The sequence below is a fragment of the Sus scrofa genome, chromosome 7 (assembly GCF_000003025.6).
Source record: "Sus scrofa isolate TJ Tabasco breed Duroc chromosome 7, Sscrofa11.1, whole genome shotgun sequence".
NCBI classification, from domain to species: domain Eukaryota; kingdom Metazoa; phylum Chordata; class Mammalia; order Artiodactyla; family Suidae; genus Sus; species Sus scrofa.
In genome coordinates this window covers 64,510,807-64,535,072 of record NC_010449.5, presented here as the reverse complement: position 1 = coordinate 64,535,072, position 24,266 = coordinate 64,510,807, and the positions used below count along the sequence as shown (strand labels likewise).

The 24,266-nt window shown below is 45.9% G+C and overlaps 1 long non-coding RNA gene across 3 annotated transcripts; it reads left to right on the top strand.

Moving 5' to 3' along the window:
- LOC106507710 lies at positions 1,018–24,229 on the top strand. Of its 3 annotated transcripts, XR_002345859.1 has the most exons (6): positions 1,018–1,177; positions 4,176–4,332; positions 5,580–5,682; positions 6,461–6,489; positions 14,944–15,083; positions 15,169–24,229. It is a non-coding gene; the product is annotated as an uncharacterized LOC106507710 (long non-coding RNA). The 3 variants fall into 3 exon arrangements; XR_002345858.1 differs by having other exon boundaries at positions 14,944–24,229; XR_002345860.1 differs by lacking the exons at positions 5,580–5,682; positions 6,461–6,489 and having other exon boundaries at positions 14,944–24,229.

The window sequence follows — 24,266 nt, the reverse complement described above, 5'->3', positions numbered from 1 at the left end:
ACACCTGGAGCATATGGAAGTTCCCAGGCCAGAGATTGAATCTGAGCTGCAGCCACAATCTAGGCCAATGGAGGGATCCTTTAACGCACTACACCCAGGAGGGGATCTAATGAGTGCCTCAGCAGCTGCTGTAATCAGGTGCTTAATCCACTGCACTGCAGTGGGAACTCCTGGAGCCAGTTCTTTTTTTAATGGTTATCTCTAAACTGCAAAGACAAAACAAACTGCTTAAACATTAGCTAGCAGTGCCTTTGTCCCTCCTGCTCACCTCTCCAGCCCCCTCTTCTCCACTCCAAGGTCCAGTCTAGGCTCAGCCTAGGGGGACGGTGGAAATGAGCGGTGGGAGAGCGCGAGGCCTCCCTGAAAGCTCTCTAGGCTCAGGTCCCCTCTACGCCGCCCTCCCACGCCCGCTAGGCTTCAGGGGTCACTGAGGCTGCTGTGGAACCCGGGCCCAGCCCCTCGCTTTATTAAAGTCTCTCTAAATTGCCCACTTTGCAGGGGACAGCTGGTTTCTGCCTCTTACACCACTGATGTGCACAAGGGATATTTCAGACCCTCTCCTCTTATCCAGGTCTCACTCCCACAGCATCCAGTCAAAATGACCTCCACCTGGGCCTCCCTCCATTCGAAGGGGTCCAGCGCCCGGGAGATCCCAGCTCATTGTATTTAAAGGAACTGATGGGCCTCGAGTCTGGAAGCCTGAATACATCCCGGGAGGAGGTCCCGCGGGAAACTGACAGATGAATATTCCAAGCCCAGGCCTTCCAAAGTGTTCGAGAGGCACCCAGCTAGGTCCGCTGTCCCCGGGGTCTGACTGAGACGTCCTCTTTGTCAGCGCCTCTGCTACAGGCAGCAGCGCGCCCAAGACCTTCGGGAGTTCCTGGCTGAGAATTAACCCCACCTCCTCCCACCAGCTCCACCAATAGGAGGGCAGGGGTGACACCTCCCCTGCATCAGCCACCAATGAGCAGCCCGGATCCTGTGCCCGGCCTTAAAAACGCCGGGAGGTGGGGCACCTTTAGGAGATGCTGTCCTTTTTGTCCTGCCTTGCTCCTGGGATGCTGACCGCCGGCCTGTCAGCTTTCGGAGAAACAGGAAACGCTCGCAGGCTGGTCCACCCTTGGCACTCTTGGTTATTTCCAGGTCCAGAAAGCAATGTAAAACTCATCCTGTTACGGTAATATGAGTCAGCTGAATCCTGTTGGGGCTTCTTCCCCAGGTGCACACATGTACGGTTGGGGGATGGGGCAGGGATTGGCGAGCAAAGGATCCTAGACTCTGCAAGCGGGAGGTTGGTGAGCTTCTGACCGACTCTCTCGATCATTCTAATTTCACAGACAAGGAAGGGGCGCGATTTGCAATCTCACCCCTGGCAGCACTATTGCATCCAACCCTGCTCTCTAATGGCAGTGAGCTATTTTCTAAGAAGTTTTTCTAACCCCCTGACCAAAGGCCTAGAAGCTCAGGTCAAAGACGCTTTGTTAAAAACTGGTTGTTCAGAACCTGAGGAGGGATGATCCTGGCATATTGATGAAAGTGCCGCCTCCAAAAGCCCTTTCTGATGAGTCCTATTGGAGTGTTTGTTCCCTTTTCTGAAATCCTGTTTCTAGGGATCCCCCAAAGTAGCCTGTAAACGTTATCATTCACCTATATCAATCCACATTTCCTGTGTAATGTCACTGCTCTTCTTGTGCACAGTACACAGATGCCAGGCACCTTTTCCATTCCCCCTCCTACCCAACCTGAGGGTGTGTGTTGAACTTGGATGGATAGTCATCCTAGGACAGAAGCCCAGAAGTCCAAGGACTGGGATTGAAGAAGGTCTGAGTGCTGATGCCGCGGCCATCCAAGCTGGGACAAAGCTTTCCGCAGCCCAGTCAGGGATGGGGGGTGGGGGAGGGATGGGGGGAGTGGTGCCAGATGGGACTGTTTTCTGAGGCAGGGCAGATAAGACTTCTTTTTTCCCCACTACCCTGCAACTACTACTAATGGTGGTATTATTAAGAGCTTACCATGGAGCATGTGTTTTAATTACTTCTCTCAACCCTAATGGGTGGAAACTATCAAAATTCCCAATTTAAAGATGAGAAAACTGAGGCACAGAGGAGTGCCTGACATGGTTCAGCAGAAACAAGTCTGACTAGCACCCATGAGAATGCAGGTTTGATCCCTGGTCTTGCTCAGTGGGTTAAGGATCTGGCATTGCCATGAGCTGTGGTGTAGGTCACAGATGTGGCTCGGATCTGGCGTTGCTGTGGCTGTAGTGTAGGCCAGCAGCTACAGCTCTGATTCGACTCCTAGCCTGGGAACCTCCACATGCTGAGGATGTGGCCCAAAAAAGCCAAAAAAAAAAAAAAAGAAAAAAACCTGAGGCACAGAAAGGTTAGGTGATACGCTCTAGGCCTCATGGCTGGCAAGTGGTGGAGGCCAGGAGACCTCCATTAACCACTACGCTCTACTGCCCACCCCCACCCTGCAAAGTGATTCTGTGGGGGCCTCTCTGCCCTTGATGGGGCATTGAGGAGGTCCTCTGAGCAGAGAGTCACAAAGGCTGCCCAGGCAAGGCGGGTTCCAAGATCAAGAAGATTTTTCTTTGTTTGTGTCTTTTCCATGACCTCCCTGAGCCATTAGAAGTCCTTGCCCAGCCTATACCCTTGGGTGTCCAGTGGGCCTCTGAGGTAAAAGGTGGAAGGTCAAAGGACACCATGAGGGATGAACCCAGCCCTGCCCCCCATCCACTAGAGGGAGGGTCATGGCACCCTCACCAAAGAACTTGGTGATTCAAAGAGAACTTTAAACAATAAGGCTGGAAACCAAGCCAAGATCTAGGGCTAGGAAGCCAGAAAAAAATAGGAAAAGTGCCTTCCCTTATCAGGATCACAGAGGCCTGGGTCACTGAGCAGCTAGGACAAAAAGTCCTTAAAGTACTTAAAACTCAGATTAGCCATTGGAGGAGAGAATTTGGGAGGAAAGTTTACCCTGGGTGGCCAGTTCTCACCTCGCCCGGGGCCAGGGCCAGGCAGTCTTTCCTGTGTCCGTGAATGGAGCCCACAGCATGTGTAGTTTAGAACTTCCTGAACCAGAAGCTGTTCTAGTGTCAACACCAGGGCCTTTCCTACCTTCGGTGACATGGCCTAGACCACTCATTATACTAATTTCTTAATCTAGGAAAAATGAAATAGAAAAAGTCTTGAGAAATCTAGGAAGCTCATTGCAGGCATGCCATGCCTCAGAAACGTGACTCAGCACTTCATTTCACAAAGGGAACCAGAAGTTTCACAAACAGAGTTGTTCTCTCTAAATAAGGGGATTGAACCAGGAACTGGACCCCTAAAATTTTTGCTGGGCACCCCAGGGGCTCAGTTGCAGGACTCTTTGGTTGGCAGGAAGAGAGGGCTCACCTTTTCAGAAAGGGTTGAGTCTGGAATGACTCGGTGACCAGATGTGCTTCTGAAGAGGATCGCACACTGGTTCAGGTCTGGTAGCCAGCATGCTCTTCTGGAAAACCAGAGAGGATGTTGAATTATTAATTCATTTCATAAACTAGAAGTGATAGTGCCAACAGAATGGTTGCCCGTGATAGGACATTAAATCACAGTCAAAGGCAGGTGTTCAAAAAAAGCTTTCAGGGGTTCCTGTCGTGGAGCAGTGGTTAACGAATCTGACTAGGAACCATGAGGTTGCGGGTTCGGTCCCTGCCCTTGCTCAGTGGGTTAACGATCCGGCGTTGCCGTGAGCTGTGGTGTAGGTTGCAGAAGCGGCTCCGATCCCACGTTGCTGTGGCTCTGGTGTAGGCCGGTGGCTACAGCTCCGATTGGACCCCTAGCTTGGGAACCTCCATATGCCGCGGGAGCGACCCAAGAAATAGCAACAACAACAACAATAACAACAACAAAAAAAATTAAAAAATAAAAAAAAATGAAAAAAAAAAGCTTTCAGTGACAGCACGATCAGTGGTTTTCCAGTTTATTAATATCCAGTTGCTCTAATGTTTTTGTAAACTGTATATGAACGTTACCTCTAATTCATCAAGAAATTGGGAGGTAGAAACAGAGTTGCATGTTTCTGTGTAGTAGCTTGTTTTGCAAAGTTACTTAAGTTGTTTATTTTGAAAAAGTACTTTCCCAGATGTCATGCCCTCCTTACCAGTGCTGTATTTTCCTAATTTTACACAGGCCTCACATACAGTATATTGCAGCCAACAGGAATTCAGTCAACTTTAGGACATCCCAGCTGTACATGTTACATCAAGTCACCAGCTCACTGATGCTAACCACGGCATAATTTGGTCTGGAGGAGACCGGAAGAATTGAGAGAGTTCAAGACTTGTCCGTGAGTCCCCCAAAGGTCCCATAGCCTGGGAACTGAGCCCAGCTCTGCCTAAAACCCAGGGATTCAGGAATGGGGGATTTTCTAAGGCTGGTTTACTTCTTGCGTACATGTACACATGCACACACGCACTCACACACACACACACACGCATGTACGTAATTGTTTTGAGAGTCAAGCTTCTTCTTTACTGAGAGCTGCCTTTCCATAAAAAGAGGTCAGTTGCTTCTTCTGGAAGCCATGCTAGCCTTTGGCTGGCCCCAGAATTTCTCCCATTCGACCAGTCCCTCTCTGGGCTGGGAGTCACAAGCATTGTTCCCAAGAGCTGCCTGGCACTGCTTTTCCTAAGGACTGGAAATTTTTGAGAACAAGAGCCAGGATAGACTTTTTGAAATTCCTTACAATACTTTCAAAAATATATACGCTTAAAAAGTAACCCAGTGGTGGTGTTCCCTGGTGGCACAGTGGGTTAAGGATCCAGTGTTGTCACTGCAGTGACTTGGGTTGCTGCTGTGGCCTGGGTTTGATCCCTGGCCTGGAAACTTACACATGCCTCAAGCACAGTGTCTCCCCCTCCCCCCAAAGGTAACCCAATGAACAGCAAACATTTTCTATACTTTTAAAGTGTCTCCTGATCTTGGCTTATGATATAATCATGCATTTTTTATAGACCCCCATCTCTGTGTGTTTCTTTTGCATTTTACTTTCTGTCTAAATATCCTGCAGTATACACTGCAAAACATTTCCATGTGTTTCAGTTATTTGTTACTGTGTAACAAACTTCCTCAATATTTAGTGGCTTAAAACAACCTTGATGTATTATTTTTCAGGATCCTGTGCGTTGGGGGCTGGGTGATTCTTCTGCTCCATAGGGTGTTACTCAGATAGCTGCATTTTGCTGGGAGCTCAGCTGGGCAGCTTTGTTCCTTTTCTTGAGCTGCTTCATTCTTCCAGGTGGCCCCACACTCCTCCTGGCTAAACAGGACTTCTCAAGGCAGCTGGGTCCTAAGAGGGAACTTTCCAAGAGAACAGATCTAAAGCAGAAGCACTTATCATGGCTGCTCCTGTGTCATGCCTCCTTAAAGTCCTGTTGGCCAAGGCCAGGGACCATGTGGGGGGACTACCCAAGGGCATTGATTCTAGGGGGGGCAGGCTTCCTGGGATGGCACATCCGCCACAATGGAACAGTCTACCTCCACTTTCTTCTTATTCCAGAACACTAGTCATAGTTGTGGATTTGATATTTTCAGGCTTAACCATTTGAGAGCAAACCTGATGTTAGGATCGTGATTTTGCAAGACTGATATTAGAATTCTGCCTCCAGGCCAGTGCTGAAGTGAGCATCACTTACTGGTGAGTGAGCCTGGCTGTCTACAGAGCACCTGACTCTTATCAAGGGCTTGGATGCTCCCCACTCATCTTGGCTACAGGTTAGCTCTTGTGAAGTTGCAAGGGAGTGGGGGAGAAGACACCAGTTTTTCTTTGTAGAGAGAAAAAGGACCTCAGGTGAGGTAAAAACTAGCAATGGTGGAAAAGATGCGAGACAAAGCACAAGACACACAGGGACTCTCTGTGATGACATGATCCTGAGGCTGAGGAGCTGGATGTTTCCTAATATGCATGTTTGAAGATTAGCAAAAGTCTTGAAGCATAGCCACTGCAAATGTCAGGTAGCTACTGTTTTAAGTAATACATCTTTTGCTGAGGGAGGGAGGGAGGGATAAACTAGAAGTATGAGATGAACAGATATACACAGCTATATGTAAGATAAATAACAAGGACCTATTATATGGCACAAGGAACTATATTCAATATCTTATAATAACCTATTATGGAAAAGAATCTGAAAAAGAAGATATATATATGTCTCTATCTGAATCACTTTGGTGTTTACTTGAAAGTAACATTATATTGTAAATCAACTATACTTCAGTTGAAAAAAAGGCTTTTGCTGATATCAATATAATTTAACTATAAAAGGAAAATAATTCACCCGGAAGCACCCTTCCCATCTCCAGATCCCCTTTCTGAATACCTTTCAAGGAAGGGCCACACAGCCAGGGACTACTCATCTGTCCAACAGCAGTCAGTGATGTACTCATGACTTTGCCACTTGTGGTTTTTTCCCCAGGCTCTGGTCATATTCCTGCACGATTCATGGTAAGTGTAAGCACAGGGTAGGCACACTTTGTATTCTTTTAAAAACTCATCAAACACACCTTTCTTTTTCCTAGTCCATGTCACAGTTTACTCAACTCTTCCTATTGCAAGTAGATATCTGGGCTTTCTACACTGTTGCATTATAAATAGTATGGCTATAAATACCTTTGCAAGTCTTTTATTTTGTATTATTTCCTTGAAGGGAATAAATTTATACTCTCTGACCCACTTGCCTCTAAAGTGGGTCAGGGAGTGTCTATATAGAGCTCTTGTTGCATATTTCCAAACTGTTCCTAGAACCACCTCACCAAAATAAATTCCAGATGGATTAGAGTTAGATACTAACCCCCCCCATAAAAATCTAAAGGAAAACAAACGAAAATAAGTAATATAATCATTGGAGATGAAAGGGCTTTCTAAGTTTAAAAGGGAAATAAGCATGCAAGAAAAGATTGATCGATTTGATTAAAAAAGCCACACTGAGCTGAGGAAAGACTTTCCTGTGGTGACAAGAGAAATATACTTTTACGCAAAGGCTAATGGCCTCTGCATTCCAAGGACATGTAGGCAATGAAATCCTTTCCCAGGAATATCACAGAAATAGTGTGTACTGTGTGGGACAAAATATACTCCGCTTGGAAACCAGCATGAGAAAACACTCAGTTTGCCTGAAATGAACATTGTGGCTAAACAGTTCAACTAAGTCTGGTGCTGCAGTTCTAAAGTTTTTAAAAATTAAGAGAATATCTGGTGAAAGATGTTGATGGATAAGGTGCCAAAGTATAAAAGTATTAAAATTCTTACTGTATCATTAAATGGAAAAGGAAAACAATATTGTTCCAAAGAAATGAAAGATATGAGTAGACAAATCACAAGGGTGCAATTGATTATTAAACAATTGATAAAGATTTACTAATCAAAGAAATGCACATTTAAAAGAAGACATGTTTTTTCCATCTATCAAGTTAGCTGACTTGAAAAATGTACAATATCCAGGATTAGAAAAAAAGTGCTGTTGTAGAAAGGGTGACTAACCCACTGGCCGTAGGAGGGAGGTCTGCTCTCTGAAAGGGCACGGGTTTAGCAATGTGTGTAAGAATTTAGCAAGCTTGTGCCCTTTGGCCTAGTACATGCTCTTAGGAAACACCATCCTAAGTAATAACCTTAGATGCGTAATAAGCTCCACCTTCAACATTAGTTCCACTACTGAAAAAAAAGGAATAAACTAAATATCTAATATTAGAGAAGTGATTAGGTAAATTATAATATTCACTTGTTGAATATTATGCCACCATTAATAAGACTTAGGCTTAAATAACTTATAACATGGACACATATTTATAGCAATACATTTTAAAATAGATTATAGGAGTTCCCATCATGGCTCAGTGGTAACGAACCTGACCAGTATCCATGAGGACTCAGGTTTGATCCCTAGCCTCACTCAGTGGGTTAAGGATCCTGTGTTGCTCTGGCTGTGGTGTAGGCTGGCACCTGTAGTTCCGACTGTACCCCTAGCCGGGGAACTTCATATGACATAGGTGCGGCCCTAAAAAGACAATAAAATAAAATGAAATAGATTATGAAATTATGTATATACAACTGTAAAAAGAAAAGAGGCATAAAGTCAGGAAAGAAATACTCAAAATAGAAATTTTGAGAGCTCCCCTGAGGCTAAGATGAATTTGTATTTGGTTAAGGGAAGTTTAGTTGAATTAGTTTTTTCTACCTTTTTTTTCTTTTTTTTTAAGAAACATTCATTTTCGTTATAAAGAAAAACAATTAAATGTATAAAAAAGCATGGCACCAGAAAGCTCTCACGGGCCCTCCTCCTCCATTGCCTGGGATTTGGTCATCTGAGCCATTGCTGCTGGCTGAGAAGGAGACTTTATCGCCATTTGATTCTGTATTTCTCAAAATTTTGTACAAATGTTCTCCTTAAGATCAGCACAACTGAAGATGTTGGATGGGGGAATTAGGGGGGTGCAGGAGTAGGATGTGGATTTAAAACTTAGAACAGAGAGAAAGTAGAACTTGATGGAGATGGGCAAGTTAGCCAAGGAGGCAGGGCCATGACTTTGCATGCTGCATAGAGATACGGAATATACCACTTGAGCCATATTTGTATCCATATATTCAGTGAAAATATTTATGGAGTGTGGCATCGGGACTACAGAGCAGAAAAGACACAGGCTTTGTTGTCCAAGGAGGGAGATAAAAGGGAAGAGAAATATGTTTACCACACAGTCTGCTGGTTGTAATGATGATACTGAGTAAGAGAAGTGAAGCCTTGAAACAGCCTAGAGTGTGTCGACCCTTATGTAAATGAGGATAAAGGCAACTCTGCCAAAGACTTGTACCAAGTACTGGTTACCATGCATATACGTATATAAAAGTATACAGGATGGATCGGGAGGCAGAGGGGGCAGTTAAAGGGGATTTGTGTCTCACATCCAAAGTCCCATTTCTTTCTGAAAGGAAAAAAGTATTGCATGTAAATGTCACAAAAGATGACATTCCTGGAGTTCCTGTCGTGGCGAGTCTGACTAGGAATGCTGAGGTTTGGGGTTTGACTCCCTGGCCTCACTCAGTGGGTTAAGGATCTGGCATCACCATGAGTTGTGATATAGGTCACAGATGCAGCTTGGATCTGGCGTGGCTGTGGCTGGCAGCTATATTTCCGACAGGACCCCTAGCCTGGGAACCTCCGTGTGCCATGGGTGCAGCCCTAAAAAGCAAAAAAAAAAAAAAAGATATTCCTGGAGGGGAAATGCTTTGGTTGAGATGTACCAATGTGATGGAATCAAAAGGGGTGTGTTTAGGAATCCTGGGGAGTGTGAAAGAGGGGTTTTGCAGACTGAAGAGGAGTTGGCTAACCCCAGCCAGATGTATGGGCTGGTGGGTGTGGGACAGAGGCCTTTCAGACAGAGGGACCAGCAGAAGCAAGAGCATACAGAGAGACTAGGAGGTCAGGAAGTCAGGACTGCTTATGCAAGGCCTTGTGCATCTCCAAAGGACCTTAAGCTTCATCTCGGGGGTGTTGTCAGGCTCACTCTGGGGCTCTATGAAGATGAACTGGGGGAGGGAGGGATCTAAGGAGCCAGGGACCATCCTGAGGAGTCCCAGGAGCTCATGGTCAGCCCAGCACTCACCCACCTGCCCACTGGCAGGCTCCCACTGTTATCTGCAGGAGCAGCAATCCAGCACAGAAGTCATGGAGCACAGAGATACCTGGGAGTCCTTGACAGGCGGTCACATTGGAAAGCGGTTTCAGGAGAGGAATAGCGGTGGTCAGAGGTCTCAGCAAACTTTTGTGTCAGTGGGATGGAAACGAGGATCAGGTGAAAGCTAGTTGTCATTTTGGGGGTGTCCAGTGCAAAATCCTAAGAGCTCTCCAAACCCCCTTTTAGGAGGCTGCCTCAACCCTACTTCCCTCAGAGGGAGTGGGAGGGGCCATATCCTTCTAGCTCCACCCCCACCCCAGCCCAGTTGTGACAGGAATGTGACCTCTGCCTGGCCAATTGGACGTTCTTGTCTAGGGCTTCAGATCCTGAGCGAGTGAGCCGAGGGACAGTGGGTGGTTAGAAGTCACTTACAAAAGAGGGTACTGCAGGGGTGGCTGTAGCTTTGGCATTCTGGCCGTGACCTTCTGGCTGTCTGGAGCCCTCAATTCCTGACTTCCCCATACCTGATCTCCCCAGTCTCTTGTCCATTTCGTGAGCACTCCATCCCCTGTGGGCTTCCATTAAATTCCCCTCTGCTTAAAACTACCTGGCACTGTTGACGGCTCATGGACACAAGCACTGCGTCTGAGTCAACCACTCCTCCGATGAGTTGGCAGTTGGGAGCCAGCTGGAATATCCCACGCTTTTCACAATACATCTTGGACCTAATTCATCCCCCATGACCTTGATCCAGATCTGTGTTTTCTTGCTCCTGGGCAACTTGCAGCAGCTCACTAGCTGGGCTCCCTATAGCTCACTCTGCATCCTGAGCTCTTCTAATTGTCTCTGTTACACTTTATCTTGTGATTTCCCTGCTCAGGAACATAGTGTGACTACCTATTGCCTGTAGGTCAAGTCCAGACATCCATACCCTTCTGTAATCTGTCCTGCCTCTGCCATCTGTAGGAGCCCTGTGTTCTCCTCGAGGGGCTCCAGGTAGACCCCCACTCTTAGACACCCACCCTTATCACATTCTCCTGCTAGAAAGCCCTGACCCTTCTCATCTGTCCAAACCCTGGCAAGATTTTGGGGCTGAGAGTTGGCTCTCTGGATCTGGTTCAGTGCTCCCAGGACATTGCCTTGGTTTGGGGTGGCCCCTGTCCTCCCTGGGGACTGCCTTTGTCATCTATAGAAGCCTGGGACGGATCAGGTGGTTGTTGGCGGTTCCTCAAATTTCCGAATTGAACCAATACTATGCAAAGCCCCACCCCCGCCTTTCTTGTTCACTTCGGTCCTTCTTGAGGCCCCAGCACTGGCAGAGGTCATGGAGCGACCACCCAAAGGCCCTTCTTTCTCTACCTCCTTCCTTCATCGTGAAAATCCTATGTGCCAAGTTGGGCTTGCACTGCTGGACCTCAGAAAAAAGCAGGCAGCCATCGATCCTAGGGCTATAAAAGGCACAGCTCCAGCCACGTTGGACCAAGGCCTGTCCCGTGTGCAGAGTCTGGGATTGAGTAATTGTAGCCCAAGGTCCTTCTCCCATGTGAGCTGCTGCCTGGGCCCCCACCCTGACCCTTTGTCGTGGTGCTCCATATGGCTTTCTTTTCTTTTTTCTTGACTGTGCCCATCGTAGGCAGAAGTCCCCAGACCTGGAATTGAACCCAATCCACAGCAATCTCCAACCACTCGGCTACCAGGGAACTCCCTCCACATGGCTTTCTAATTGTTATCAGCACCCAGGTCTTCTTCCCCAAACCAGGCTCTGTGCCAGCACAGACCTGGTGTGAGAGGGATACCCCCTGGGCTGGCTCTCCAGCTCACTATGGTCATTATCTTTGATCTGCATAGACCCGTCCATGATTCAGAGTAGGGCGGTCAGGGTCAGACAGGTCAAAAACATGCCCCACTTCTTGGGATGTTATTAGACCAATGTGATAATAACAATAATGTGAGTCTCTTCCCTGCCTGTCACAGCCAGGCAAGGTCTCCTGCTGTGTGACACAGAGAGAAAGCAGGCAAATCTCCTCCTTAGAGAGGGAAGCAGGTGTTGGCCCAGGTGACTTTTTTTTTTTTTTTGGCTGTGCCCCTGGCATGTGGAAGTTTTGGGGCCAGGGATCAAATCTACACCACAGCAGGGACCAAAGCTGCTATGGTGACAATGCTGGATCCTTAACTGAGCCACCAAGAGACTCCTCAGGTGGGTTCCAATGGCCTTTGGACTTTACCACTTCTGTCAGTGTCCAGAGCCCTTGCTCCAGGGACTTCTGTTATTTGTGACCCAGACCATGCCCATGGTCACTCTGGGTTATATTTATGTGGCCCCCGACCTCCCTTTCTCCTCAGGACTGGATTTTTTTTTTTTTTTTTTTTGTCTTTTCTAGAGCTGTAACTGCAGCATATGGAGGTTCCCAGGCTAGGGATCCAATCGGAGCTACAGCTGCAGGTCTACACCACAGCCACAGCAATGCCAGATCCGGGCTGTGTCTTTGACCTGCACCACAGCTTAAGGCAACGCTGGATCCTTAACCCATGATTCCTAGTCGGGAACCTCATGGTTCCTAGTCGGACTCACTAACCACTGAGCCATGACAGGAACTCCAGGACTGGACTTTTGAGCCATGTTCAACTGGGGGTAAATGTTTTTGAGAACGAATTTAAAATGAGGGTGTTCCCATTGTGGCTCAGCTAGTGAACCTGGCTAGTATCCATGACGACGTGGGTTCGATCCATGGCCTTGCTCAGTGGGTTAAGGATCCAGCATTGCTGTGAGTGGTGATGTAGGTCACAGACATGGCTCAGATCCTGCATTTGCTGTGGCTGGATCCTGCATTTGCTGTGGCTGCATTTGCAGCTGGAGCTCCAATTCAACTCCTAGCCTGGGAACCTCCTATGCTGCAAGTGTGGCCCTAAAAAGACTAAAAATAAAAATGAAGGAGTTTCCGTCGTAGCGCAGTGGTTAACGAATCCGACTAGGAACCATGAGGTTGCAGGTTCGGTCCCTGCCCTTGCTCAGTGGGTTAATGATCCAGCGTTGCCGTGGGCTGTGGTGTAGGTTTCAGACGCGGCTCGGATCCCGCGTTGCTGTGGCTCTGGCGTAGGCTGGTGGCTACAGCTCCGATTCAACCCCTAGCCTGGGAACCTCCATATGCCGCGGGAGCGGCCCAAGAAATAGCAACAACAACAACAACAACAACAACAAAAAAGACAAAAGACAAAAAAAAAAAAAATGAAAATAGCTTTATTTCTTTTTCCTGATAATTAAAGTAATAGAGAAATGCACAATGAAGAAAGTAAAAGAAATCTCTCTGAGTTATTGTTAAGTAGTTTTGATAATGATATTAAAATTATGCATTTAAAATATCATCTTTATCTTTTAGGGATAAATACTAAGACATTTAAGGATGAACTTATGACATGATGAGGAATATTACTTCTAATAAGATGGAGGGAAGGAAAAGAAGTATGAGAGCAAACAAAATTGCCCACGAGCTGGTAACTGAAGCTGGAGGTGGAGGTTCATTTCAATATTCTATATTTGTGTACATTTGAAATTCTCCATAATAAGTTACCGAAAAAACCCAAAAAAGCCCAGCCACCCTAGAATCCAATCACCTGGCGATAACTTCCCCTCTTAACATCTTGGGACATTTGTCACTCAGATTTGTCATCTGAAGCCACCTCTTAGTTTGGGGGCTGCCCTAGCTTGAAGCAAAAATGCCAGGTGCTCACGTTCCCAGCCTCCCTTGCACAGGCACAGGACCAAGCCTCCAGCGATCACACCCTCTGCCAAGACCTTGAATCACGGGCTAATAATGGGAGGGACTGTATGGAATCCAGCTCCAGCCCCAGTGGAACAGCTCAGGCTGCAGTGATGAGCTCACCAGCTCTTCTCTCTGGCTCTCCAGCCCCCTGGCCCTGGAGATTCAGAGGGCTCCCCCAAATCCTTCCCCCAAATCTCTTTCATACCTATATTATCCAGAATTAGGGTTTTGGGGGGTTCATAGTGAAGAATCCTGGAGGGCAGAACACGCTAGCATAGTTTTTTGGTTCTCGATAGGATTACTATGCAAACTGCTCTGTGAGGTGGTTTTTTCCCTTACACTTAATAGTGCGTGGAGGTGTCTTTGTGGGTATACAGACCTCCTCCCGCCTTCGTTTTCTCAAACACAGTTAGTGCAGCTCCAGGAGGGAGGGGTTCTTCCTTCATTGCCTTCCCTACAGGTGGGCTGGTAGAAGGAAAGGCACGGTCTCCATGATAAAAGTTCACTTTCCCCGTAATTAGGGGGTCCTGGACAGCCTGAGGATGTGTCTGATCAGCTGCCTTGCTAACAGGAGGCTCCTGGCAAGGCCCCAGGAGAGAGGTGTCCCTCATACTCTATAGGCAGCCTGCAGCCTGGCCCATTGCTGACCTCAGCAGCGAAGTGGTCACGGGATGATCTTTCTAGGGCTTCACAGGGCTGTCAGAGATTGGGAGCCTCCAGCTCACACCAGGTCCTGCGCCCGTAACCACCTTCAGCTTCCTGCCTTTGGCCAGGCGCCTCATCGATGGGGTCCCCTGGTCCAGCCCTGAGGCAGCTCTTGTGTGTGAGGTCTGCACTGAACAGGCTCTCCTCACACATCGGGGACCATGTTCTGAGGCTGAGTTGGGCTGGGTGAGGGTGGAGCCCTTGGGCAAGGGACAAGGTCAGGAAGGGCACCAGGTAAAACTGGATGCCCCAGTTTTTCCTTTAGAGGATCTAGTTGCTCAGGTCCTGGGCAACCCTGAGAGGAGGAGGGGTGCGATGGGAGGAGGGGTGCTGCTTGGTGGGGACGCCCTGCGGAAGGGAGGATTGTCAGATGCCTCTTCATGTTCATAATCCTCACAGCAAGGGATGTCATCTACTGGGCCCCGGTTTGGTGTGGGGCACTTTGCCAGAGCATTATGGACCCCATTCGTGATAGTTAAGCATCACAGCAACTCTGCAAGGCAGCTGCATCACCCCACTTTATAGAGCGAAACAGAAGCAGAGAGGTTAAGCAACTAGCCCAGGGTCACATGATGGTGCGGATTTGGGCCCAGGGTGGGATCCAGGTTGGTCTGAACCTCCAGTGGCTGGCCAGTCACTCTTGAGGCCACCTCTGTCATGGTAGCCCCCCCCCCCCGGGGGGTGCCTGCTGGTCCTTTGAAAAGTGCCACTTGAAGCCTCCCTCTGCCCCAGGTCCCACAGGTGTTGTCTCGCTGTACCTATCTCCACTCCCAAGGGTCAGCTGGAAATGTGTTCTAAACCTAATCACAAATTGTCTTGAACAGGGTTTCCCAGCGGGCTGGGAGGAAGAAGAGTTTTCTCTCTCCTTTGCTGGTAGCTTCCTCTCAAGAATCCTCCCCTTGGACTGGATCAGTTCGCTGGAGCCTCCCTCCTGGTGGCAGGAGTCTTTTTGCACCAAAGCCTGGTGAGTTTCCTGTGCATTTACAGCAACTCTATCAGTTACTTTGCAAACACTCTTATGAGGTACCTTTCCAACTTTCCCGATACAGAAATTTTCTGAAATAGAAGAACTGGTGGGAAATGGCTTCTCAGAGTAAAATGTGACAGCCAGGGTGGCTTGAGGTTAACACACAGCAGCAGAAGACAATGGCAATGGTTGAGAATCTTCAAATATCTTCAGCAAATGAGGAGGCTCACCCTGAACAGTTTGGTGAGAAAGAGCATCCGAGGCAAAAGGGGTAGAATTTGAGTCCAGCACGGCCACCTTTCTTGGTAGCATCACCTCAGACAAGTTACTACCATGCTCTGAACCTCAGTTTCCTCATCTGTGAAATAGGGATCATAATTCTGTGCATGCCCCCCCATAGTGATCTCATACCTAAAATACCTGACATTTAGCCACTGTTTGAGAAATGAATGATATCTGTTATTCTTATTCACCATTAACTGGATTACATGGGTACTTTGCAGTGGGAATTGTTATTGTATCTAAGGCTTGTCAATTACAGGTAATATGTAAAGCTTTTTTTTTTTTTTTTTTTTTTTTTTTGCTTTTTAGGGCCATATCCTTGGCATATGGAGGTTCCCATGCTAGGGACTGAATCAGAGCTGCAGCTGCTGGCCTATGCCACAGCCATAACAATGCAGGATCCGAGCCATGTCTGCGACCTACACCATAGCTCAAGGCAATGCCAGATCCTTAACCCACTGAGCAAGGCCAGGGCTTGAAAGTAAAACCTCATGGTTACTAGTCGGATTCGTTTCTGCTGCACCACAACAGGAACTCCTAAAACTTGTTTTTTGATCCTCCTCCACTTCCTCTGTGCTCCCCTTGTACAGTTTCCTCTGTAAACACCCTGTTAGCCCACCGCCAGCCCCCACCTGTCATTGCTCATGGATTCGTGTCTTGGAATCTTTTAATTGATCAAAGTGCGCCTGTCATGTGTCCTCATATTCCTCAAGACCTTAATCTAGGCCTAATGACTAATCGGATTAAGGGCAAAATTATCCCCTCATGCCCCCTCATTTACTGTCTACATTAACATGACTTTATTCTTCCACTGTTCATTGCAGTCTCACTGTATTCTTCCAGGACATCCTTGGCCAGGCAAATAACTTGGTTGCTCATTACAGGAATTTCCTGAAAGACCCATTAACTCTTTACTAGGAAGCATCAACAGATAATTCATGCTTGAGGTATGTCAAATCCCTCGCGTCAAAATTCTCACCTTGCTGTTTGCAACCCCAAACTGCTGTGTGATGAAATTGCCCCAAGCCCAATCAAGCCCCTGTATTCAAAGACCCGCTGTGAACGAACCTTGAAGTTCTTGTTGAGATTCGATCTTGCCATGCCTCGTTCTGGGTGCTGTGGGTGCTACGAGCAAAGGGCCTAGTGCAAAGATTCCTTGGGGACCATTTCAGACCTGGGAAGGATGTCCTACATCCCAGACAGACTCTTCTGTGGTGAATCTCCTGGTGGTAGATTCCTAGTTCCCACCTCAAAGAGGTGAAAGCTTCTTATTCCTTTCTACTTGTAAAATACATGGTATTTGCATATCTATGGCTTAGCCGTCCCTTCAAACTAGGGGTTTATTCTGTGTTTGTGGAAGAGAACAACTGAATTGAGTGCAAATACGCAGAAAGGTTTTTGAAGTCCAGGCTGCCCACTTGGCTGAACCACCAGGCAAGGTTCTGCCGGGGAATTGCCTCCCAAGGATGGGGTGGGAAGGCATTCAAAGGAGAACTTTAAAAACCAACTTGAAACTGAATCAACACTAGAACATTTCACCTGAAAGAAGCTCATTCATTCATCCTTAAAAGTTGTATTTGCTTGCTTTTTTTGGCTTCCCAGGAGATGAATATTAAAATACTGCAAAGTTTTAAAAAGTCTGGCCAAAACGTTTCATGTGGTGACTTTGGGTAGACCTCGCCTCAATCGGAAGCAAACATAGACCACACAAATGGAAACTCCTGGAAGGAGAGCCAGGCCTCACTTCCTTTTATTTAGAACCAAATGAAACTTGACACTAAACATCCAGAGGAAATGAATTAGGATTTGAGTCCAGATCTGCCTGACTCCCAAGCTATTGTTTGGTTTACTGAGGTTTCCTAAGGTCTTACATCTTTTTTCCGGAGGTTCCCAGGCTAGGAGTCCAATCCAAGCTACAGTTGCTGGCCACGGCCACAGCCACAGCAACTTGGGATCTAAGCTGTGTCTGCAACCTACACCACAGCTCACAGCAACACCAGATCCTTAACCCACTGAGCAAGGCCAGGGATCGAACCCGCATCCTCATGGATCCTAGTCAGGTTCGTTAACTGCTGAACCACGGAGGGAGCTCCAAGTTCTCATATCTTGCATGCTCTGCATTATCATGTTTCTACGAGATCATCTTCCATTAACGCAGGATGTCAGAAATTGAAAACCATCCTTTAGTAATATGTATCCAATTTTGGGAGGATATCAGTGACAAATATGTGAGAAACAGATTCAGAATTGATGACCTGAAGTCACATTTGTGAGAATCACCCTGCAAGCTGGAAACTGCTTCATATCACAGGCTGGGCACTGGGACCCAGAGCCCAACCAACCCTGGACCTGCCATTTATTGGGTGTGTGACCTCGGCTGAGTTTCTTAACTTGGCTGTGCCTCAGCTTCTGTACAAAACACATGAAAATAATAATAGTACCTACCTCACAGGGTGGTTTGAGGATCCCAGGAGTTAATATTTGTACATCACTTAGAATATTATCTGGCACGTAGTAAGCACTATATGTTTAATACATAAAAAGTATAAGTTTATTATTTTATCCCATGTTATATAGCATCATACATCAGTTAAAAATATCTCAAATAAAATATTGTACAAAATGAAAATATGGCAACTTAAAAGCTTTTCAAAAATTTACCTTTAAACTGCAGAGTGTTTTCCATGTTGGCTATTCTCTGGAAATTTCTAAAATTAGGAAACACGAAATGCTGGCAGCATTTAAGGGGAAGTTATTCTTTCTTTTCTTTTCTTCCTTTCTTTTTTTTTTTTTTTTTTTTTTTTTTTGTCTTTTTGTCTTTTTAGGGCCACACCCGGGGCATATGGAGGTTCCCAGGCTAGGGGTCTAATCAGAGCTGTAGCTGCCGGCCTACACTACAGCCACAGCAATGCCAGATCCGAGCTGCATCTGCAACCTATACCACAGCTCAATGCCAGATCCTTAACCCACTTAACGAGGCCAGGGATCGAACCCACAACCTCATGGTTCCTAGTTGGATTCATTTCTGTTGCGCCACTACGGGAACTCCATAAGGGAAAGTTATGCTTTATTTAAGGTTTTCCCTGATGCATTTTGGTCAGTGCTTGTTAAGGCTTCTCATATTCTCTTTTCATTTTTTTCCCTATTTTTTGTCTTGTTTTGATTTTTTTTAAGGCTTTATAGTTTTTCTCTTTTTTCCATATTACAAACTATTAAGTAGATTTTCCTGTGCTATACAGTAGGTTTTTGTTAATAACATATACAGTAGTGTGTATATGTTATTCCCATCCTTCCCATTCCTCTCTCCCCCTGAATGGTTTCACTTATGATAACTCTAAGATTGGTTTTGAAATCTGTGTTTGTTTCTGTTTTATAAATGTTATATAATTTTATTTAATTCTACATATAAGTAATATCATATGATATTTTTCTTTGATTTACTTCACTCAGTTATGATAATATCTAGGTCCATCCATGTTACTGCAAATGGCATTATTTCATCCTTTTTTATGGCTGACTGATATTCCATTGTATGTATGTACCACACCTTCTTTATCCATTTCTCTGTTGATGGACATTTAGGTTGTTTCTATGTCTTGGCTAGTGTGAATAGTGCTGCAGTGAACATTGGAGTGCATATATCTTTTTGAATTATGGTTTTCTCCCTATATATGTCCAGGAGTGGGATTGTTGGATCACATGTAATTCTATTTTTAGTTTTTTAAGGGACCTCCATACTGTTCTCTATAGTGGTTGTACCAATTTACATTCCCACCAACAGTATAAGAGGGTTCCTTTTTCTCCACACCCTGTCCAGCATTTATGGTTTGAGGACTTTTTGATGATGGCCATTCTAACTGGGTGTGAGTGATACCTGATTTGTATTTCTCTATTAATTAGTGATGTTGAGTATCTTCTCATGTGTTTTTTGGCCAACTATGTGTCTTCTTTGGAGAAATATCTGTTTAGATTTTATGCCCGGTTTTTGATTGGGTTATGAGGTTTTTTTTTTTTTTTGATATTTGTATATTTTGGAGATTAATCCCTTGTCAGTTGCTCTGTTTGCAAAGATTTTTCTCCAATTCTGTAGGTTGTCTTTTCATTTTTTATTGTTTCTTTTACTGTGCAAAAGCTTTTACTTAGGTCTTGTTGATTTATTTTTGTTCTTACTGATATTATTCTGGGAGGTGGATCAAACAAAATATTGCTGTGATTTATGTCAAAGAGTGTTCTGCCTATGTTTTCCTCTGGGAGTTTTATAGTTTCTGGCCTTACATTTAAGTCCTTAATCCATTTTGAATATGACATTTGAGAAGGTTCTAATTTCATTCTATTATATATAAATGTCCAGTTTCCCAGCACCACTTTATTGAAGAGACAGTCTTCCTCCACTGTTCTTGCCTCCTTTGTCATAGACTAGTTGACCATAGGTGCATGGGTTTATTTCTGGGATTGCTGTCCTGTTCCACTGATCTATATTTCTATTTTTATGCCAGGGCCTTACTGTTTTGATGACTGTAGCTTTGTAGTACAGACTGAAGTCGGGAGTCTGATTTCTCCAGGTCAATTTTTCTTTTTTAATATTGCCTTGGATATTTGGGGTCTTTTGTGTTTCTATACAAATTTTAAAATATTTTGTTCTGTGAAGAATGTCGTTGATAACTTCATAGGGATTTCTTTTTTTTTGGCCACGCCCATAGCATGCAGAAGCTCCCAGGCCAGGGATCAAGCCTGTGCCACAGCCCAGCGACCCTAGGCTCTGCAGTGACAATGCTGGATCCTTAACATGCCACGCCACAAGGGAACTCCATATAAGCTCATTTTAAAACCAGATTTTCTTCCTAATTAGCAAATTATCCTTGAAATGCATTTCCTTTATGATTTTTGTCCTCTCCTTGGACCTCAGGTGTTTACGCTTTTGGCCTTGCATTTTGTCAGCTGCTTTTCTTATTACACTTACCTAGTTTAAAGGCAGGTGTTTGGCCTTAGCCCCACTTTTAATGCTAGTCCTCAGGATCCAGTCCTGCTTTTCTGAAAGACTCACGTTGCCTGATGCTGGATCATCCTCAGGAGTGACTGCAGAAGTGCTTTGCCAGATTTGCAGTGGTACTGAGTGGGATGGCAGGGAGCTTTGGCCTTAAATTAACCAACATTACACTTTCTTCAAAATTATTCCAAATAACAGAGTAATAGTCTTCAGAGTGTGGTCTCCGGGCCAGGAGCATAGGCTTTGTTTGGGAACTTGTTAGAGAGGCAGGTGTCAGGCCAGCCCTGGACCAACTAAATCAGAGACTGTTTCAACCAGATCTCCAGGCCACGTGAGTGCACAGTCAAGTGCACATTGCGTTTGGAAAGCTCTGGACTAAGTCATGCACATCATCTGTCATTAATTCAAAGACTAGTGACCCATTGCTTTCAGGCTCAGCTCTGGAATCTGGCACACAAGGGTGCAAAAGTGAACAGTGTAGCCTGTTGTGGATGGCCCAGCCCAGAAGTTAGTTTTATTCTGAGCACAGCTTTGTTTCCTGCCACTTGTGGAAAGGAGGTCACTGGTCACCAGACACGGGATAAGAGAATAGATAGTACTGGCCTGGGGGGGCAAAGAGCTTACTAGGGCATAATGGCTTGATTCCTCTCCTCTGTGTTTTCTGAGTGGGGGAACTCTGACCTGTGCTCACATCATGTCTTGGGTTTCACCTTACTACCCTGTCTTCTATGTGCTCATCTTCCACTCCACCTGAGCTGGGGCAGAGCCGTGACTTCTTCCTCTTTGTATCTCTAGCACCTAGCACAGGGCTTGAAGAAAAAAAGGTGCTTCACGATGCCATTGAATGAATGAGAGAGAGTCGATTCTCCAGGAGGCAAACACACAGGATATTTAGTTGCTGTGATGCTCTCTGTAAGATGGGGAAGTGACCCGAGATATTCCTGCCCAGGTCCCAGAGGTTGGGGAATGTTTTGGAGATACGTTTTTGACTGGAGTTCCACTCTGACCTTTCTTGCCGAATGAAACTTCAGCTACACCTAGAGCGAGCTGATGAAAATCGGGAGGAAAGGGGGCGAAGGAAGAACCCAACTCACTGACTCAGTTCTAACTCTCACCACTTAATCACTTCCAGTAGCAACTGAAGTTTCAATGCAAATACCCCCAAGCAGCCGGCTTTGGTATTTCCAGGCCCCACGTGAAGGTCTTCAAATTGCTCAGACTGGAGTTTGTTCCCTCTTTAAAGAAAAACCCTTCTTTCTGGAAGTGACTTGGTACATGTACCTATAAAGGAAATTCATCCTGAGGCTGAGGCAGGCAGAAGGAATCAAGGAACTCAATTCAAGGAAGTTGCCGACGTGACTTTTATTTCCCTCTTCTGTCACTTCCCTCTTTCCCAAGGCTTCCTCACTTCTACCTGTCCTGACAGGACCTTTAGAGTCTTGGAGGAAATCAAAGTGTCTTAAAGGCTCCTGGTCTGCTGAACTGTTTTCTTTGAAAATTTTGGTTCTTGTTTGCTTAGAAATTCGAGGAAGACTTTCTCTAGACTAGAATGTTTGGGTTCTAAAGTTTTTCTTTAGGGAACTCCAGGCTTCAGCCACCCAAACCAACGGCACAAAGGAAAACGAGTAGGTGTAAAAGAAAAAGAAAAAAAAAGAGATGAAGAATTGGAAGGAAATCCAGAGGGTAAGAAACTGGGGCCAGCTACCTCCTGATGTATGCAGACAATGGAATCCACTCTGAAAGCTGAATGAAGTCTGGAGAGCTGGGAGGCTGGGCCCAAGTGGGTCAGAAAAGGCCCCTCTGCTCCGTGAGCATGGAAGGTGATGCCTCTTCACAAAAGCAAGACCCCAAGAAGGCTGCACAAGAGTGGTCCACATCCCTTTGTCCTGTTTCTCCAGCCCACCAGTACACAACTGGAGTGATTTGTACATTCGACACTATTCCAGAGGGGAAAAGAGGCACATCTGACTGAGACGTACTAAGGGCATCATTCCCAAATGGGGAGCCAATTTCCAACCTTTGTCCTTTGGGATCAGAGATGGATCTTTCTCCCTCAAGCCCTCTTATCTCTTCTCTGTGTTGGCAGAGGCACTGAACCTAACTGGCATCCACGTGTTAGATCATGTAACACCTGTGTTCAGGTGCCCCGGGATGGACAAAGAATTTCAGTGAGGGGCCTGGAGCACCGGAGCGAAGACAGGACAGTAGAGGGGCCACCACAGTGCTCAGCTCTAGATGACTGTGGCTGCTGGAGGGGGACAGAGCTGGCTTTGACCAGACAGTTCAGTTGATAGTGATACTCTTTGCATATGAAAGATCCATGAGGTGTTGGCTCCTTTTTTTGGTCTGAGAGGAAGGTGAACATCTTATTCTCTTTGACATTTTTTTGTAGGTCAGGAAAGGAATAATATAATAGTAATGTTTTCCTAGGTGTGAGCCGGAGAACATGAGGTGTATTGATACACCATTCTGTACTTTATAGAGCGCCAAAAACTTTCCTTTACTCCTCTATCTAGGCAAGAGATGTATTTTACAGATAAAAACTTTGAAAGCATCTACACCCAAACTTCACAAGTTTCCGATTTCTTGTGAAATCACTTGCTTCTCTAGAATCATTCAGTAGCATTAGATAGGGCTGATGAAAAGGCTCTTCCAGTCTTTATAATCAATTTGGTACTGCCACTAGGAACAAAACAGGCTGCTTTGCAGGTGGATGGCATTTCAAAAATGTTAGCCACCTGAAGGCAAGCGTGTATTCGCTAAGCTAACCACCTGCCTGTCCTGCAAGGTGATCCTGACCAGGACATTCTTTCTGGTCTTGTTCCTTCCCGTGTGAAATACAGGATGTTGTGCAACAGTTTGCATTTTTCTTTAGCACTCTGTGCCTGGCACTCTGCTGTGCTTGTTACGTGGATTGTCTTGTACAATTTACCAATGGCCGAGTTTTATCATCAGGGAAACAAAGGTGCAGAGGTGGGCACCTGCTAACACATTAGTGGGGGGTCCTGTTCCCCAGCCCATGTCCTCAGGAACTTCTAGTATCAAAATATGAGTACAACTAACTCCTCTTGGCTAAAGCTTCCTAAAGCAGAAGTAAGGTCCTGGCTGAATTTAAACCAGGAAGATGAAAGCAAGCGACAATGAAGAGCCTTCCAGCTGTAGGCCAACCAACTTGCTGCCACCCCAAGCCTGAAACTGGTGTTTCCTATCACCTTGCAACAGCCTCCCCTCCCACGCACTGGGCCTGGGGCTGCCTGCAAAGCCTGGCCGGGAGGCTGGTGTAGACGGTGTGAGAAGCTGTTCTCTGAAAGAGTTCCGTGGTTGGCTGTGGTAAATGCTCCCACACAATTCTCCACCTCCACCTCCACTTGGGGTTCGAATGACTCTCAGTGTAGGAGTCCCACAGCTGCCCGAAGAAGACAGTGATCAGAATTCTGTTTGTAAAAATCCATTTAATAAATATACATCTTAGAAGTACCAAAATAATTACCAACAAAATACATTATGTACAGTATTTACAGCAGGGTAACACAAACCTTGACAGGTCGTGACTTTTAACCCCACCCCACTGACAGGTTTAACAACACACCTGATTCTAACATTTCCCAGATACACCTGGGCTCCACCACTGACTCCATGGTGGTTCAACCAAGAAGCGCAATAAATAAAAGAGTCCCATCAAATTAGGGATAACCTTTCCCCCAGGCCCCACCAAGGTGCCGTTTAAAAGAGGTTCTCTCTGCATTCCGATGATCCTCCTTGGCGCCTTTCCAAAGTTCACAAGAATAACAAAATCGGGGCTAATCCACCAGAGCAAAATGTTTCAGGCCAGGCAGTGTGCGGTGTGGTTATAAGTATACCCTTTTTTCTTTTTTTTTCTTTTTTTCTTTTTTTTTAGAAAAATAAAACTC